The following is a 17,500-nucleotide window of genomic DNA, read 5'->3' on the forward strand; positions in this document are numbered from 1 at the left end:
AACCCGATATTTGTGAAAACTTGCGGGGAGGCTAGCGGGAAAACAATCCCCGCTGACTGTCATAGACGCATTTTTTTTTTCTTAATATAGTTCGGCCTATTCCTTTCAGTTTAAATAGTCTTGCATTGTGGCTCTTTGTGATATTTTGCTTAGTATTTTCCTACATTCCTGTTCCTCCCATAATATCTATCTATTTTCCCCGATATCCCTTCTTTCATATATGGTATATCCGCACTACGACTCCTTATTTCTTATCCTCTGTGGAAAGTGTTGGCTTGAAGGGAAGCGTATGCTAGTCTAATTAAAATATTGAAGAGGCTGGAATAAAAAAAAAATACTATGGTTATTTTCATTTGATATAATGTGAGCCACTGAACAGGTTTACAGAATAGACTATACTAGCTACATAGCAAATAATTTATGTTGTTATTATTATTTACATACTTACTGACGTAAAGGTACAACACATATTTTACAATTTGCATATGAAGTCAAAATCATAAACAGAAATATAGATCACCTTATTAAGAAAAAAACTACCTAATTGTGTCCACCTTATCTAAATCAAAAGGAATTTGTTTACAATGTTTAAATTCAAAATACACACAATAATGATAATATATACAAAACATATAACAGCATTAAATTGTTCTAATATTTATGTAATGGTGGTTAAATAAAAATAACAACAATGAATTAAAGAATGTTATTTATATAATCCCACATACTCAAATGAAACTAGTTTTATTTATACACACATTTCATCTTCACATTTCATCAGACTCTATATTAATGATGAATTGATCAAGCAACTGGTCAAGAGCCGCATCCTTGGCTCGATAGTCAGTTTCAGATTTCGTCACATGCCTCATAGCCTTTTGCCAGTGCTGTGGGGTTACATGATCAATTGCTTCTTGCGTAATTTTTTCAAAATTTTTCGAAGACTGGCTACAATTAGAATTCCCTTTTTTTATTTCTCTTTTTACTTGGGCCCAAATTAGTTCTATTAGACTGAACATGCAGGGATAGGGTGGAAATCGTAATACTCTGTGGCCATGATTAGCAGCTATTTCATCTATTTCATATATGCGCAGTTCAAGTTTTGTTACAAATTGTTGGAACTTTGTTTTATATTTTAGAATGATATGGGGCGTTATCCATAATAATTAGGGATTGATTGTTTATGTTAGGAAGAAGCAGATTTTCAAAACAAAATTTAAATGTTTTACAATCCATAGACTCATGATAATCCCCACCTTGGTCCATTTTTTTACTTAAACGTAAGAAAGGCTTCATTTATAAAACCATGAGTACCCCCAGCCTGTATCATTATAAACCTTGTTCCCTTCCCAGATTTTAGCTTAGGTCCTACTGTTCCGTCTTCATTTGTCCAACACCGTTCTATGCAAAGATTTTGGTTTACCTAAGTCTCGTCTAGATATACTTCTGGTCTGGGGTTTAGACTTTCTCTGTTTCTTTTAATTTTTCTAATATATTTATTCTTGGCATTAACAATGTCACTTCTCTCTATTAAGAATGTTCTACCACTCATAACTTTTCTAAATCTAAATCCCATATTTCTAACAAATTTATATAGAGAACTCCTTGAACCTCTGAAACTTACAGGAGGCTCTTTTATTCCTTCTAACAGGGAGGATATCATGGGTATTTTTCTCATAACCTGTCAAAATTGTTAACCATATCTACAACTGTAGATGTTATGCTGTCATGCTTGCGCTGCATGAAGCAAACCCCGTGAATAAAGTCTTAACATAGCCTCTTTACAACTGCACTGAATTTTGCTTAACTCTTTAAGATAAGAAGTACCAGTAAACAGTTGCTGATGCTTGATGTAAGTTAGGCTAGGTGTATGTAAGCCTATAATGTATGTCTGTATAGAAAGTGGTTTCTAATTTGGTCGTAGAGGTTTATTATTGAAATTTTCTAAATATCCGCAGAAACTCGTGTTAACCTTATATTAGTCCTGAACAGAACACAAAATGGGAAAATTAAAAATTTGTTTATTCTGCATTGTCTGCTGTAACTTATATGAAAGAGTGAATTTGTTAATTTCCGCAAAATATATTTTTCATTAGTGTGCACCTACAAAAAGAAGCATAGATATTTTCTTTTTTGCATATATAGCCATTAGAGTAATCTCAATAACATAACATTAATTTCAACAGTTACATAAATTAGGAAAATGATGCAATGACTGTACAACAGTCAGCAGGGATTGTTTTCCCGCCAGGCTGCTGCAGGCTGTTCTTTTACCTTCCTGCATGTTTTCACAAATATCGGGTTTTATTAATTCCATGTTTTTGATAAATTTTGGTATTCAAAGAAAGTTTATAATATCATGTTTAACTTATGCTGTGTGTAATTTATCCCAATTTGTGTTAGACAATGTGAAAAATTACAAAATTACAAATCGTGCATCCAAAAATAATTTGCTGTCGTTGACTTCGGCGGATAATGTTATTAAATTTAGACTTACTATGACGATATTTTATAATATATTTTTTCTTTCACATTATTTATTGACAAAATATATATTTGATGAAGAAATATAGGTTAGTAAATAAGTTTTGATTCACATTACTTGGTAATTATTTGAGAACAATGAAGGTGTTCGGACAAAATTACTTCCGACCAATCAGGTATCAGGAACCTTTCCAAGCTAAAAGGGCACCCCTGTGAGTCGGTGCAAATATGCACCACCGAAAAAAATAGACTATAGTGAACCGCAGGAGACGATGACCACCCATCCTGAGCAGCAATCCACAGAGCAGAAAACGAATTAATGGGCCACCGGCAACTGAACATGTAAGGCCGCAATCAAGCTGGGTTTTGTCTTAAAAATGTATAAAGACTCCAAGATTCTCAGTTGGCTGACGCTACTATGTCTATCTGTAAGTTTTAAATTTTCCTTAGAAATGGTATGGCCTGATTTAAGTGTGTGGTCATAAATAGCTGAAATTAATTTCTTATTTAGAGGTAAATTGGTTCGTACTGATCTCTCCATGTGCTCCGAAATCCTACATTGAAGCTGTTTAGATGTGCTTCCAGTGTAGCACTCTGTGACGAGCCGAGAGAAGGTTGTGAACTCAAAGGAAGGATGCAATCAACTGAGTTATAATATTATAGAACAATCTCCTTTATATACAAAACCTCAAGGTAACAGGACATAACAAGTTTACAAGACAGACAATGTCACAAAGGAAAACCGGAGACGTGAATTTTCATGTTCGTTTTAGTGCGAGGGAAGAGCGAAGATACAAGCATAATATATACAAAAGGAATTATGTACAATTGTGTGACACACGGTTGGTACATGGCTCCCCCCCCTAAAAATGACATACTGTACATGTTAAATAGGGTGCCCTGATCTAGAGAGGCGAACTGTAGGCGGGTCATCTGGCAGAAGATAAGCAGGTTTTAGACGATCAATGGAGACCCAGTCTTCTTTGCCCCGAATGTTTAGGAGGAATGCTTTCGGACTGCGTCGGATCACAAGGAAAGGGCCCGTGTAAGGGGGCGTTAGAGGTGGCTTGCTGGTGTCGTGCGCAGGAAGACGTGCGTTGCAGAGTGCAAGTCCGTTGGTATGTGATGCTTCGCTGGGGGCTTGTAAGTCTGGCGGCACGGAGTAAATTTTCCCATGACGTGACGTATGCGCTGGAGATCATCGGAGGAGGTTGTAGAAGGAAAAAAATTCGGCAGGGACGACCAACGGGTCGCCATACACCATTTCAGCTGCCGAGACGTCGAGGGTGTCTTTAGGAGTGGTCCTTAGTCCCAGGAGGACCCAGGGAAGCTGAGTAAACCAGTTGCAATCCTTGCAGCGGGACATCAAAGCTGCTTTGAGGGTGCGATGAAAACGTTCAACCATTCCATTGGCAGCGGGGTTGTAGGCCGTTGTCTGATGTAGGGTGATGCCCAGGAGATTCGCTAATGACGTCCACAATTGAGAGGTGAAAGTGGTTCCCCTGTCAGAAGTAATATGCTCAGGGATACCGAATCTTGAAATCCATCCAGAGAGTAAGGCAGATGTACATGAGGCGGACGTTGCAGCTTCCATGGGAATGGCTTCAGGCCAACGAGTGGAGCGGTCGATGACGGTAAACAGGTAACGATGTCCTTGTGATGTGGGTAGGGGGCCTACAACGTCGACGTGAATGTGTGCGAAACGATGCTGAGGTTGAGGAAAGTTGCCCACTCCTGAATCCGTGTGTCGATGTACTTTGGAAGTTTGGCAAGAAGTACAGGCGCGGACCCAATCCTTTTAGCATCCTTAGAAATGCCGTGCCAAATGAGCTTTGCCTTCAGCAGCTGTGCAGTAAAACGGCACGAGGGATGTGAAAGGCCGTGAATGAAATCAAACACCTGTCAGCGCATGGGAGCAGGAATCCAAGGTCGCGGTCTACCAGTACTGACGTCACAGAGGAGGGTGGTGTTGGAGTCTTCGAGGGGAAAGTCTTCCCAACGGAGGGACGTGCAGGATGTCCTACAAGCTTGATACTCTGGATCCTGTCGTTGGGCTTCAGCCAGGGCGTTGTAATCCAATCCCAGTTGAACGGCAGCCGACATGTTTCTTGACAGGGCATCGGCAACGGGATTCATTTTCCCAGGGACGTATTGGAGGTTGCAATTGTATTCAGCCACGGCGGAGAGATGTCGGCATTGACGGGCGGACCAGGCGTCAGACTGTCGAGTGAAGGCGTGCACCAGAGGCATGTGGTCTGTGCGAATGACGAAGGGCGTACCTTCTAAGAAATGGCGAAAGTGACGGACAGCCAAGTGCACCGCCAGCAATTCTTGATCGAAGGTAGAATAACCCGATTCTGCCTTGGACAGTTTTCTGCTGAAGAAGGCCAATGGGCGGGGCGAGCCTTTGACCACCTGCTCGAGTACTGCACCAATAGCGACGTCGCTGGCATCGGTGGAGAGAAGGAGAGGGGCGTGTGGGATAGGAAAAGTGAGAGCCGCAGCGGTTGATAGGGCCTTCTTTGCATTGCAGAAGGCTGCTTCTTGAAGGGGACCCCACTTCAGGTCCTTTGGCTTGCCCTTGAGGGAGGCGTAGAGGGGAGCAAGATTGCCGGCAATGGCTGGCAGAAAACGGTGATAATAGTTGATCATGCCCAAGAATTCCTGCAGAGCTTTGACGGTCGAGGGCGCGGGGAAGTTCTGAACGGCTGCTACCTTCTCAGGGAGGCGATGGACTCCTTCAGGAGTGATACGGTGCCCTAAGAACGACACTTCGTTGGCGCCAAAGGTACACTTGTCGTACCGGACTACAAGGCCGTTTTGTTGCAGGCGGTCGAGCACGATGCTCAGGTGACGGAGGTGTTCCTCTTTTGATGAGGAGAACACAAGTATGTCGTCCACATAACATACACAGAAAGGGAGGTCCCCTAAGATGCCATCCATGAGACGTTGAAACGTTGTCCCAGCATTACAAAGGCCAAAACAGGAGTAATTGAAGGTGTATGTACCAAACGGAGTGGTGATGGCGGTCTTGGGGATGTCTTCTGGGTTCATAGGCACCTGATAATACCCCTTCAGGAGGTCGAGCGTAGAGAAAACCTTCGCTTTGTGCAGGTAGGAGGTCACGTCGGCAATGTTTGGGAGGGGGTAGTGATCCGGTTCTGTTTGCATGTTTAGGCGCCTGTAATCCCCGCACGGACGGAGGGAGCCGTCTTTCTTCAGAACGATGTGTAAGGGTGACGACCATGGGCTGGAGGCCTTTTGGCAAAGGCCCATTTCATCCATTTCGGCGAACGTCTGTTTGGCGGCTGCCAATCGTTCCGGTGCCAGACGTCTGAATTTTGCGAAGACTCGGGGTCTCGTCGTCTTGATATGGTGATAAATACCGTGCTTGGCAGGAACCGTGGGCGTTTGGCGAAGTTCTGGCCGGAAAACTTCCGGGTACGACGTGAGGAGGTGGGCGTAGGCATCCGTGGGTGCGATGATGTGGAGAGCGAGGTTAGAGAGGGCGGGTTGAAGAGGAGTCGACAAGTACGAGTCTGCGTTGACTAATCGTCGGTGGGCGACATCGACCAGAAGGTGGAAATGAGAGAGGAAATCCGCACCGAGGATTGGCATTGTGACGTCAGCAACGAGAAACTTCCAATTGAATTTACCATTTCCGAACGATAATGTGAGGTTCTCGTAACCGTACGTGGGTATCGCAGATCCGTTGGCAGCTACCAAGTGGACGTCGGCAGATGTAGACAGACTACGTCGTGCCTTGAAGAGTTTCCTTGGCAAAAGAGAACGACAAGCACCCGTGTCTACCAAAAATCGCACGCCCGTTCCTGCATCCTGTAAAAAGGAAAGATTAAAAACACGGGAGGCCACCGCCACAAGCGATGGCCTACTTACACGTTTTTTGGCCACTGACAATCCTTGGCACATATCTTCGCGGTTGCCCCGAATCTGAAGTGGTAGTAGCAAAACTGCGGCGGATGGGCGGTAGTAAGTAGCTGTAGAAGTCGTTCGTTGGGGCGCGAGCGATTGGTGGGTGGTGGGCGGCTTTGTCTCTGCTTCGGCACGGCACGGGGTAGGCGTGTATGTCCTACGGCATTCATGTCAGCTTCGGTTGACGTTGATTAGGCATCCTCGTCGTCAGGGGCGGAGGCGTTGATGGAGGTCTTGAAGTGGCTGTCCATAAGGGCGTCGGCTTTGGTCATCAAGTCCTTTATGGGTAAACTATCGACATCAGGTATGGCAGCGCGTACAGGTTCGGGTAAACGGCGTATCCAAAGGGCACGAAGTAGGTTCACCTCACGAGGAGAGCCGTCTGCTGCAGGTTGAAGGCGAGCGATACTGGTCATTTCCCTGAGGGCAAGCGAAGCCCTTTGGTCCCCCAACGGTTGTTGCGAGAGCTGAAAAAGCTATGCTATACGGGCGGCTGGCGACGGTGAGTACTGCTGCAGAAGGTATGTTTTGAGGGCGTCATACGCTATTGGGGTGTCTCCTTGTTCACAAAGCCAGTCGGATATTTCTGGGAAGGTGTCCTCGGGTATCGCCGCGAGAACATAATCCGCTTTGGTGGTTGAGCGAGTCACGCCCCTGATACGAAACTGGACTTCTGCGCGCTGAAACCAAGCAAACGCCTCTCCGCTGGCAAACGATGAAAGTTTGAATGGAGTGGCCGCAGCACCAATTGCCGTAGAGTCCGCCATAGTACTACCAACGATGAAGGGCGAGTGGGTGGGGGTGGAAGGCTGTGGGAGCGAGTCGACTTCCGGGGTCACCAATGTGACGGGCCGAGAGAAGGTTGTGAACTTAAAGGCAGGATGCAATCAACTGAGTTATAATATTATAGAACACTCTCCTTTATATACAAAACCTCCAGGCAACAGGACATAACATGTTTACAAGACAGATAATGTCACAGAGGAAAACCAGAGACGTGAATTTTCATGTTCGTTTTAGTGCGAGGGAAGAGCGCAGATACAAGCATAATATATACAAAAGGAATTATGTACAACTGTGTGACACACGGTTGGTACAACTCATTACAGAGTGCACATTGGAAAGTGTATATGACACCGGAACACTAGGGAGTAGGTAGACTCCCCTACTATTTAAAAAGTGAGCCAACTGAGAGTTTGTTAGAAAGAATTAGTTTTAGATTTATATGGGGATAACACTTCCCAAAAGCACTCATAACCTCTGTGCTTAGTCTCTCCGAAACATAGCCATAGTACGGAAAGGAGACATATAACTTTTTCTTATTGGCCGTTTGAATTGCTGAATTTTGACTGTAAATTTTACCTAAAAACGTCTTGACCCGATTGTAATAAAGGTTCAGAGGGAACCCATTGTTAATAAATAAATATTTTAAGAACATTTTCTACCTCATGAAACCCCAGATAATTTGAACATACATGAGAACATCTATATAACAGTGTTTTTATTGAATTAATTTTGTAGATTTTTGGTTCCGAACTGAAGAAATGAATGCTTTGTCCTGTAAAATTGCTTTTATTAATTTATTTATTTATTTATTTATTTTTTCGAAATACTGAGGTTTCAAAAGTATTATGTTTCCGAGAGACCAAGACATCGAGAAAAGGCAAAGTATCATAATGTTCATTTTCTTTCATAAATCTTATGTTACGATGCTTTGTATTTAAATAATCTAAAAACTGGCTTATGTGATCTAAATTTTTGAAAAGTAAAAATGTATCTTCTACACATCGACAGTACAAAAAAGGCTTAAATTCCACAGGACAATCACTCAGCCATTTCCCTTCACAATAACATAGAAATATATTTTCCAAGGTTGGTCCAAATTGCGATCCCATTGCTACTCCATCTACCTGTTCATATAACTTGTCATTCAACACGATTGTGGATGTAGTGGTAGCTGGTTTTAATAGTATTTTAATTTCTTTTTTTTTTATTGAACCCTCGAAAATGTCCTCTTTGTTAGGGAAAAGTTACTCAAGAATTATCTCCAATGTTTCTCTTAAGGGAAAGTTTGTGAAAAAAATTTCTGTGTCGAAGCTGCACATAACACAGATAATTGCATCTTCGACAGAATTTATCAACTCTACGAATTCATAAGTATTCTTCGGGGTATATTCATTTACTGTGAGAGGAGCGAGCTTAGTTGTTTGGACAGGTCATAGGAGCAGGTATTAATAGCGCTAAGAATTGGTCTCACAGGAATGCCTCTTTTGTGAATCTTTTGGGCACCATACCAGGTTGTGTTCCTGTTGTCATCATTGCTGAAACGGTTTCGTCCGAGAAAATTCCATCCTTCTTCCACTTACGAACTCTGAAGTGTATTTCATTCTCCATGTTTAAAGGGTGAATTAAGGGGTCCTCCGACACCGTCTCTCTGAACTTAGACCTATCATTTAAAATGTTTTCCATTTTCCTTACATAATCAGTTTCATCCAATATTACAATTCCATGGCCTCTACCTAGGCTTCTCAAGAGTACATATATATATATATATATATATATATATATATATATATATATATATATATATATATATATATATATATATATATATATATATATATATATATATATATATGTATGTATATATATATATATATATATATATATATATATATATATATGTGTGTGTGTGTGTGTGTGTGTGTGTGTGTGTGTGTGTATGTAATGTTAATGGGAAATTTTCTCGAAATGTGTTCTTTCCACCATATTCTTCATATTTTATTTCTTTATTTCCATAAAATCTATATATGATTCATATACTGTATTATCATTTTCTAGTCAAGTGCAAATACAGTAGTATTCTTTTTACACTAACCACATATTCTATGTATTGCATTGGTATTCATAAAAAGATATGAAGGATATAATTAACGTTATCTTTATAGCTTCTATCATCAATGAAAAGAATTGTACGTACAAATGACACAAAAACAGCGAAAGAATTAAAAGTATTTTTTTAACAATTATCTATAATCTTGAAAATATTATTACCTGAGAGAGAGAAAACAAAAATAGATTTTTCTGTTTCAAAAATGGACTAGAAGAGAACCTAACAAACCAGTATATAGGTAGTTAAGTGAATAGCAAAACCAACGAAAAAATAATAATTATGTGTATTGAATTTGTTATATCTTGGAAATAGAACAATGATTGGTGAATAAATGGACTCTGGGTATAACACAAACATCATGCATGTGAAATCTTTTTAAAAAATGGATCTAACACGCCATGCAATGGATTAAATGTATAAAAACTAAAGACTCTTATGTTAATTTAATGGAGAAAATCGGCCAAACACCTCCAATGACGTCATGGCATTAGCTCCGCCCCCACCGCCTGAGTTGAACAGACCCTATCTGTATTGACTTTGGTTACAATGACAATTTTTCGTCCTCGGGCCTCAAATCAAACCCCCTTTGTTTTGTTATCTGATTATCCTGTACGTGGTACAGTAAACCACTGATCTCTGGTGTGTTGATATGTATATAAACCCAGGTTAACACGATCACAGCATCACTTGTCCAAAATGTCGTCATTATGGCTGCTGAACGGTAATCGGACAACCTTGACATCAATAACCACGTAGTGAACGCCAAATACCCACAAGAGGCTTCGGAAAACGAAAAAGCCAATCTTGGAGGACTATACTCTGTTATATTTACGACGGCCGTTGTGTATCTAAAATAAAAAACATTCTGTGCCAGATTTTCGACTTCGTGGTATACCTTCTCGCCTCACTAAATTCTTGCAGTAATTTTTGGGAATTGACCACCTATTAAAAAAAAAAAAAAAAAAAAATCTTCGCTGAATGCCACAACAGCAATGTTTCTTTGTTTTCTTTTGTCATATTTTCTCTTACAATAGCTATTTCATTATTCTCGTTGGCATATCAACAAGCTCACTATATTTTCTTGTTATCAGTCTGTTTTTAACAATTCTCTAATGATACAATACCCATTTGCATTCTTGTTATTTTCGTATTTTATCTTTATATCCCTTATTTATTTCTTTTTCCTTATTTGTTTCCTTTCAAAGTAGGGTATGAGCTTAGCTAATAATAATAATAATAATAATAATAATAATAATAATAATAATAACAACACTGGAGAATGCAAACAATTTCATGAATCTAGCTTTTATTTTGAAATTAGTCTTTTGTCATACAACAGGACTTCTATGTTGATATAGATGAAAACATAACAGTTTTAAAGAAGATTCGTTATCAGAGGACTGAACAATTCTTACTAAAGAATCAATATATCTATCGATTACCACATTTTGCGTTGCATCGTCCTTCTGTAAGTTTTCGATAAAGTGTTTTACGGTGCTCGCCCATTTTTCTTTCGTCACTGAATGCAGTGCTTCTTTTAAAGGTAAGCCTACCCTTCAATCTACCATTTTGATTTTTCTTTTTTCGCTACATAAGCCTTAACTTGTGCCCAAATATGTTGCACAGGATAATATTGGAAATAGCATGAAGGAAGAATATATTCAGTAGCAACTGCCTAAGAAACCATTGTTCAAAATTATATCACTGTACATTTGAGTGTGATAGTAGTTTTGCTGAAATTGGTTGCCTCTGCTATGTGAAAAAATGGATTAGAAACATTAGTAACTGAACCCCCTTTCTATTTTTCCAAAGCAAAATATTTCGAAACATTATAAACAGTCTCTCGTGCTTGACCAGTAAATAACCAGCCTACTCTTGCTCTGTGTGAGGATGGGTGACTCCATTCTGGCTGACAAAAAGTTTATGATGCTTTTGTGTGTCTCCCTTGATTGGCTAGAATATTTGAGGCATCTGTGTTATAGTGTTTGTAATTTCTCTCTCTCTCTCTCTCTCTCTCTCTCTCTCTCTCTCTCTCTCTCTCTCTCTCTCTCTCTCTCTCTCTCTCACTGGAATATACTCCTATCCGGAGATTTTAACTTTCATTTCGTTGATTGGAAAGAACGGATAGAAGAAAGTGGTTGTATATATGCATATATAAAAGAGAGTAATAGTAGCGCAGAAGATAAGAGGCAATTTGAAAAGCTTCAAGATATGCTATTAGAACATAATATGCAACAAATAAACCACATTCCAACAAGAAAGGAAAATGTCCTAGATTCAGTATTGGGAATGAGGTGAATTAAGTTAAAGAAATAATAGTGTATAACACGGGAATTTCAGACCACAATGTCATAGAATTAATAGCCCATTTCAAAGCAAGTGATCGCAGAGATAATCAAAGCATAAAACGATGAGAAGGATATGGAAAATATAATTTTTATAGTAAGATTATAAAATGGTCAGAAATAAAAGAAGAACTGAACAAAGAATGGAAAAATTTATTCGTAAGTGATAATATACAGGTAAATAATGACATACTGTATAAAATACTGGAGAAAATTGTTGAAAAATATGTACCAAAAGCAACAATAAACAACAGACATGCATACCAAGAGACAGAGGGATCTTATTTCAGAAAATTAGAAAGTAGAAGAAAAATCTTGCAAAAGAAAAAAAATATGTGGAAAATGGGGGAAATGAAAAAGTAAGATAGAAAATGCAGAACAAATTATTATACAATCGAAAGAAAATGAAAAAAGGGACTTAAAAGAAAGGACACTTCAAAATATCAAAAGAAAAACCAAAAGTACTTTACTCCTATGCAAAAGAGATTGGAAATAGGCCCTCTAAGAATTGAAGGACGGTTAACAAATAAAAGAAAAAAAGGAAATATGCAACATATTAGCAAAAAAATGAGTGAGTTCACGCCAAGAATTGCGAATGAGAATAATGAAACAGAAATGAGAGAAGAAAATGTTGAATATCTAACGGATAGAGATATTAATGAAGCAGATATTGTGCAGGCTATAAGCAAAATTAAAAATGGATCGGCAGCTGACCAGATAGACTTCCACCGATTTTGCTAAAAAAAAACTGCACACACTATCGCGAAGCTGCTTGCAATACTGCTAAGACAAAGTGTAGATATGAGAGAGATATATGTTAAACATAAATTAGCTTATATAACCCGTATTTTCCAGAGTGGATCAAGACTAGAGGCGAGCAATTATAGACCTGTTAGTCTAGCATCACATATTATGAAAGTGTATAAGAGTGTAATAAAAAAAAAATAATGAATCATTTGGTTAAAAATGATTTGTTTGATATAGGTAACACGGTTTTGTGCCCGGAAAAAAAGTACACAAACCCAACTGATAGCACACTATGAAAACATATACAAAAATATGATAAATGAAAAAGACACATGTGATCTATCTAGATTTTGCAAAAGCCTTTGACAAAGTAGATCATAATATATTAGAGAAAAAATGAGACAGCATAATATTGTGGGAAAGATAGGAAAATGGGTAAAAGAATTCCTGCAAAACAGAAAACAGATAGTGGTTGCAAATGACGAGAAATCGGATGTAGATCAGGTAATATCTGGTGTGCCACAGAGTACGGTATTTACTGCACTACTGTTTGTTACTATGATCTCAGACATAGACTGTGTTGTTAAAAACACTGTAGTGAGAAGTTTCGCCGATGACACAAGAATAAGTAGAAAAATTACTTGTGATGAAGATAGGAACTCACTACAAAGAGATCTAAACAAAACATATGAATGGGCGGAGATAAATAGGATGGTTTTTAACTCCGATAAATTACATTCAATAAATTATGGAAATAGAGAAGGAATCATATATGCATACAAGGGACCTAATAATGAAACAATCACAAACCAGGAAGCAATTAAAGACCTTGGTGTAATGCTAAATAGGAATATGTTATGCAACGACCAAATAGCAACACTGTTGGCTAAATGTAAAGCAAAAATAGGAATGTTATTCAGACACTTTAAAACAAGAAAAGCTGAACACATGATTATGCTTTACAAAACTTATGTACGTAGTACACTTGAGTACTGCAATGTGATATGGTACCTACACTACCAAAAGGATATTGCACAAATAGAGTGTACAAAGGTCCTATATTGCTAGAATAGAAAAAGTTAAGGTCCTTGACTACTGGGAAAGACTGCAATTTTTAAAACTATACAATCTAGAAAGGAGAAGAGAATGCTTCATGCTAATACAAGCATGGAATCAAATAGAAGGAATTACTGAAAACATCATGGAGCTAAAAATATCAGAAAGAACAAGCCGAGGTAGATTAATACTGCCAAAAACTATACCAGGAAAACTAAGGAAGGCGCACAGGACCTTAATCCACTACGCATCAGATTCGATAATGCAGCGACTTTTTAATGCACTGCCAGCTCATCTAAGAAACATATCAGGAGTGAGCATAGATGTGTTTAAGAATAAGCTCGATAAATACCTAAGATGCATCCCAGACCATCCAAAACTGGAAGATGCAAAATACACCAGGAGATGCCTTAGCAACTCTCTGTTGGATATACGAGGTGCCTCCCACTGATGGACCTGGGGGAACCCTAACATAGAATAAGGCAATAAGGCAATAAGGTAAGGCTCTCTCTCCTACAACTGGGCATAGAGCTCAAGCATCAAGCAACTTTCATCGCATGTGGTTCCTGCCAGTACCTGCCCACAAGGGATACTTTCTGACGAAAGCCAATTAATGAATGTCCATCGCTGACTTGAGAAACTATATCGGAAAAGTGGCAATTATTTGTCATGTTTCTTCATTCTTCAAAGTAAGACTGAATAATGTTATGAAAGTATAACTATTAGAAGTTATTTTTTTTTCTTTTTTATTAGAGTTTAACACTTTAGGCAGTTGTATTCATTATAAATATCAATTTGCATCCTTTTCTCCTTATTTCCGAAATGTAATGTCGGAAATATGGCCATGTTTGTTTTTGTCTATAGGTACATCTCAATCTTCTTCGTAAATTTAACAGAATATAGCGGCAAAGCACACATATCGTTGTGGATTTTTTGTGTCAATTTCTCCACGCATATTGCCGTATGAAGTTCATTCACCAGAAGCACATGAATTGAATCTATTTGAGATGATAGAAAAAAAAAACTCTCGACTATCACACATGCACGATAATAATTCTTTACCTGGCCGTTATCACAACACCTTAAATGACAGTCTGTGACTTCTAACGTGTCATATAATCCGCTAATATGCCTACACAATATTTTGTCTTAAATTAGAAAAAAAACTCTTTTATTCTACTACTGCGAAGTCAGTAATAAATGCATGATGCATATATGCACTGTCATATAAATTATTTTCTATTCTGATGAAGGGTAACTTGATAACAAGGGGGGGGGTGGGGGATAAGATTTAAAGCGGTTTCAACACACCCCCTCCCCCGTAATTTGAAACCGGTTTCAAGTTATCTGGGGTGGGGGTGGGAGAGGGGTTACCTTGAAACTGGGAGTAGCTTCAAACATTTACACCGGTTCTGAGAAGTGCTCTGAATTTTCAAGAATTAGACTAATATAGACATATTTCGAATCTATCCTTTGTTTCAAGATTGCTAGAGTATGTAATTCTTGAACAACTAGCTTTGCCAGACAACCAGTCTGTTTACAGAAAATTATACTCTATGGAGACAGCTTTCTGTTCTGTTGGGAATGATATGCTGGAAATGATGGATGAAAATAATTGTGGTATTTCAATATTACTCGATCTTAGTGCTGCTTTTGATACAGTTGTTCATGAAATGCTTCTATACGATCTACAGTCCATCGGTGTTGAAAATCAAGCTTTGGAATACCCGAAAGACTACCTGGATGGCAGAAATTACTGAGTGTAGATTGGACCCTATTATTCATCATATGAATCCATAAACAGAGGTACCACATGGGAGTGGAGTCGATCCAATCTTATTCTGCATCTATACTACTGGTCTATCGGCAATACTACAAAGCCATAGTGTGAAGTTGAAACTATTGCGGATGACACAATTTCACTTCTCCACAAATTATATAGATGACACTACTGAAACTCTAAACCGAATCAGTGATAGTATTAGGGAATGTTTGACAATCAAACAATTAAAATTAAATTAAAATGAAACTTGATTTATGATGAGGGAAAAGAAAAACAGTGTAAGAAAGTTGGGTGATATTCAAATAAACGTAAATAACGACAAGGTCCCGTTATCTAGTAATGTTCGTGACCTAGGCGTATCTCTTGACTGTAACTTGTCTCTCAATTCCCAAATAAATAATGTAGGAAAAAGTACTGTTTATCATCTTAGAAACATTGCTTTTATATCAAGAAAAATAAATAACCTGGATTGTTATTCTGTACAGAAACTTGTGATATAATGTGTTATTACCAGAATTGACTACTGTAATTCCCTCTACTACAATTTACCGAAAGTACAAGTTATGAAATCACAAAACATTATAAACAGAGAAGCAACACTGATAAAGGGTGTCCCACCTAAAGAAAAGTTCACCCCTATATTAATTGATTTACACTGGAAGCCGATTGAAGCGATGATTGCATTTAAAATTTGTACAAAAACCTGGCAAGTTATCAGAACCGGTCGTCCAAAATATTTAAGAGAATTGTTACATATTGCACAGCCAACAAATCGTCCTGACACGAGAATAATTGCAGATGGTTTCAAACTATTGGAACCTACTGTGGGCTCTAGAGCCTTTAGATATGTGGACCCGGGACTATACAATATGCTCCCATGAGACATCAGAATGATTGAAATTATTCAGGCTTTTCAAGAGAAACTGAAGAATTTCTTTTTCATCGAGTGATAATATTGTGACGATTTAATAGTAAATGAGCAATACGCGATGCTAAATGTTGAATGCTCTCGAACAAACATGACAAAACAACTCTGGAGGTCCTGTAGAGTATGGTTACCTTGTGTACAGGACCGGAAAAAGCACCCCTCAAAGTAAAATAAGTAAATACTGTAGTACATTAAGACAAAAAAAAAAAAATCTTAATTCATATTTGGATATCATCAATTGACAATTCTTCTAGATATTATATTATAGTTATAACTGGTCATAAAGTTAAATTATCCCAAGCAATTATAAAAAAGCTCATTCATTTCTGAAAATTTTTGAGGAACAAATTCTATCCTATATGTTACTTTGTAACTCAATTAGGACAAGGACATCGTAAACAAAGTGGGTAAGGGTGATAGATTACATGTGTCACGACCTTTTCACCTTTCCCTCGAGCAATAAGGACTTTACTTTACACTGTAAAACAATACTAAGTCTTCATAGTCTACTTTTATATCTCAACAGAATTATCTTACACCATTTAATCCTATCAGACGCACAAGTTCTCTCTCTCTCTCTCTCTCTCTCTCTCTCTCTCTCTCTCTCTCTCTCTCTCTCTCTCTCTCTCTCTCTCTCTTTTAACAAATTTCTTCTCTTTCGTACTTTAATCTCTCTCTCTGTCTCTCTCTGTCTCTCTCTAATTAAGCATTATTTTTCTCTTTCGTACTTTAATCTCTCTCTCTCTCTCTCTCTCTCTCTCTCTCTCTCTCTCTCTCTCTCTCTCTCTCTCTCTCTCTCTCTCTCTCTGATTTGGGAACGTCTCGTTCTTTCTAATCTTTCTGCCTGTCTGTCTTTTTCTTTCTTGTTGCTGCCTGCATCTGCGATCTACCCAATGAACGCAACTCTTCATGTATGGTTTATTTGTCTGAGAATACAGCTGACTCTCATTCGGTACTAGTCGTCAAAATCATCACAACGAATGACATTTCCCAAAGCTAATACTGAAGAAAACCCCATAGCACAAATTATTTGAAGTTTCTGCTTGACTTCTCAAGTAACTGAATTGTTTTTCTTTGCCCCGCCCCCCAATATTGTTTATATGGTACCTAACATTCTAATCCTGGAATATTTCCATTACAATGCAATAATCATTAAGTATGAACAACATGTAAATATGAATAATTGAAATACTAATACCATACCCATATAGTATACATATGCCACTACAGAGCTCCAACCAAAATTACATGGCCATAGAAAAAGAACACGTCCCTACACCCCCCCCCCCCCCAAAAAAAAAAGCTTCTTAACTCAACATCATTACACACTC

The sequence above is a fragment of the Palaemon carinicauda genome, chromosome 10 (assembly GCF_036898095.1).
Source record: "Palaemon carinicauda isolate YSFRI2023 chromosome 10, ASM3689809v2, whole genome shotgun sequence".
NCBI classification, from domain to species: Eukaryota; Metazoa; Arthropoda; class Malacostraca; order Decapoda; family Palaemonidae; genus Palaemon; species Palaemon carinicauda.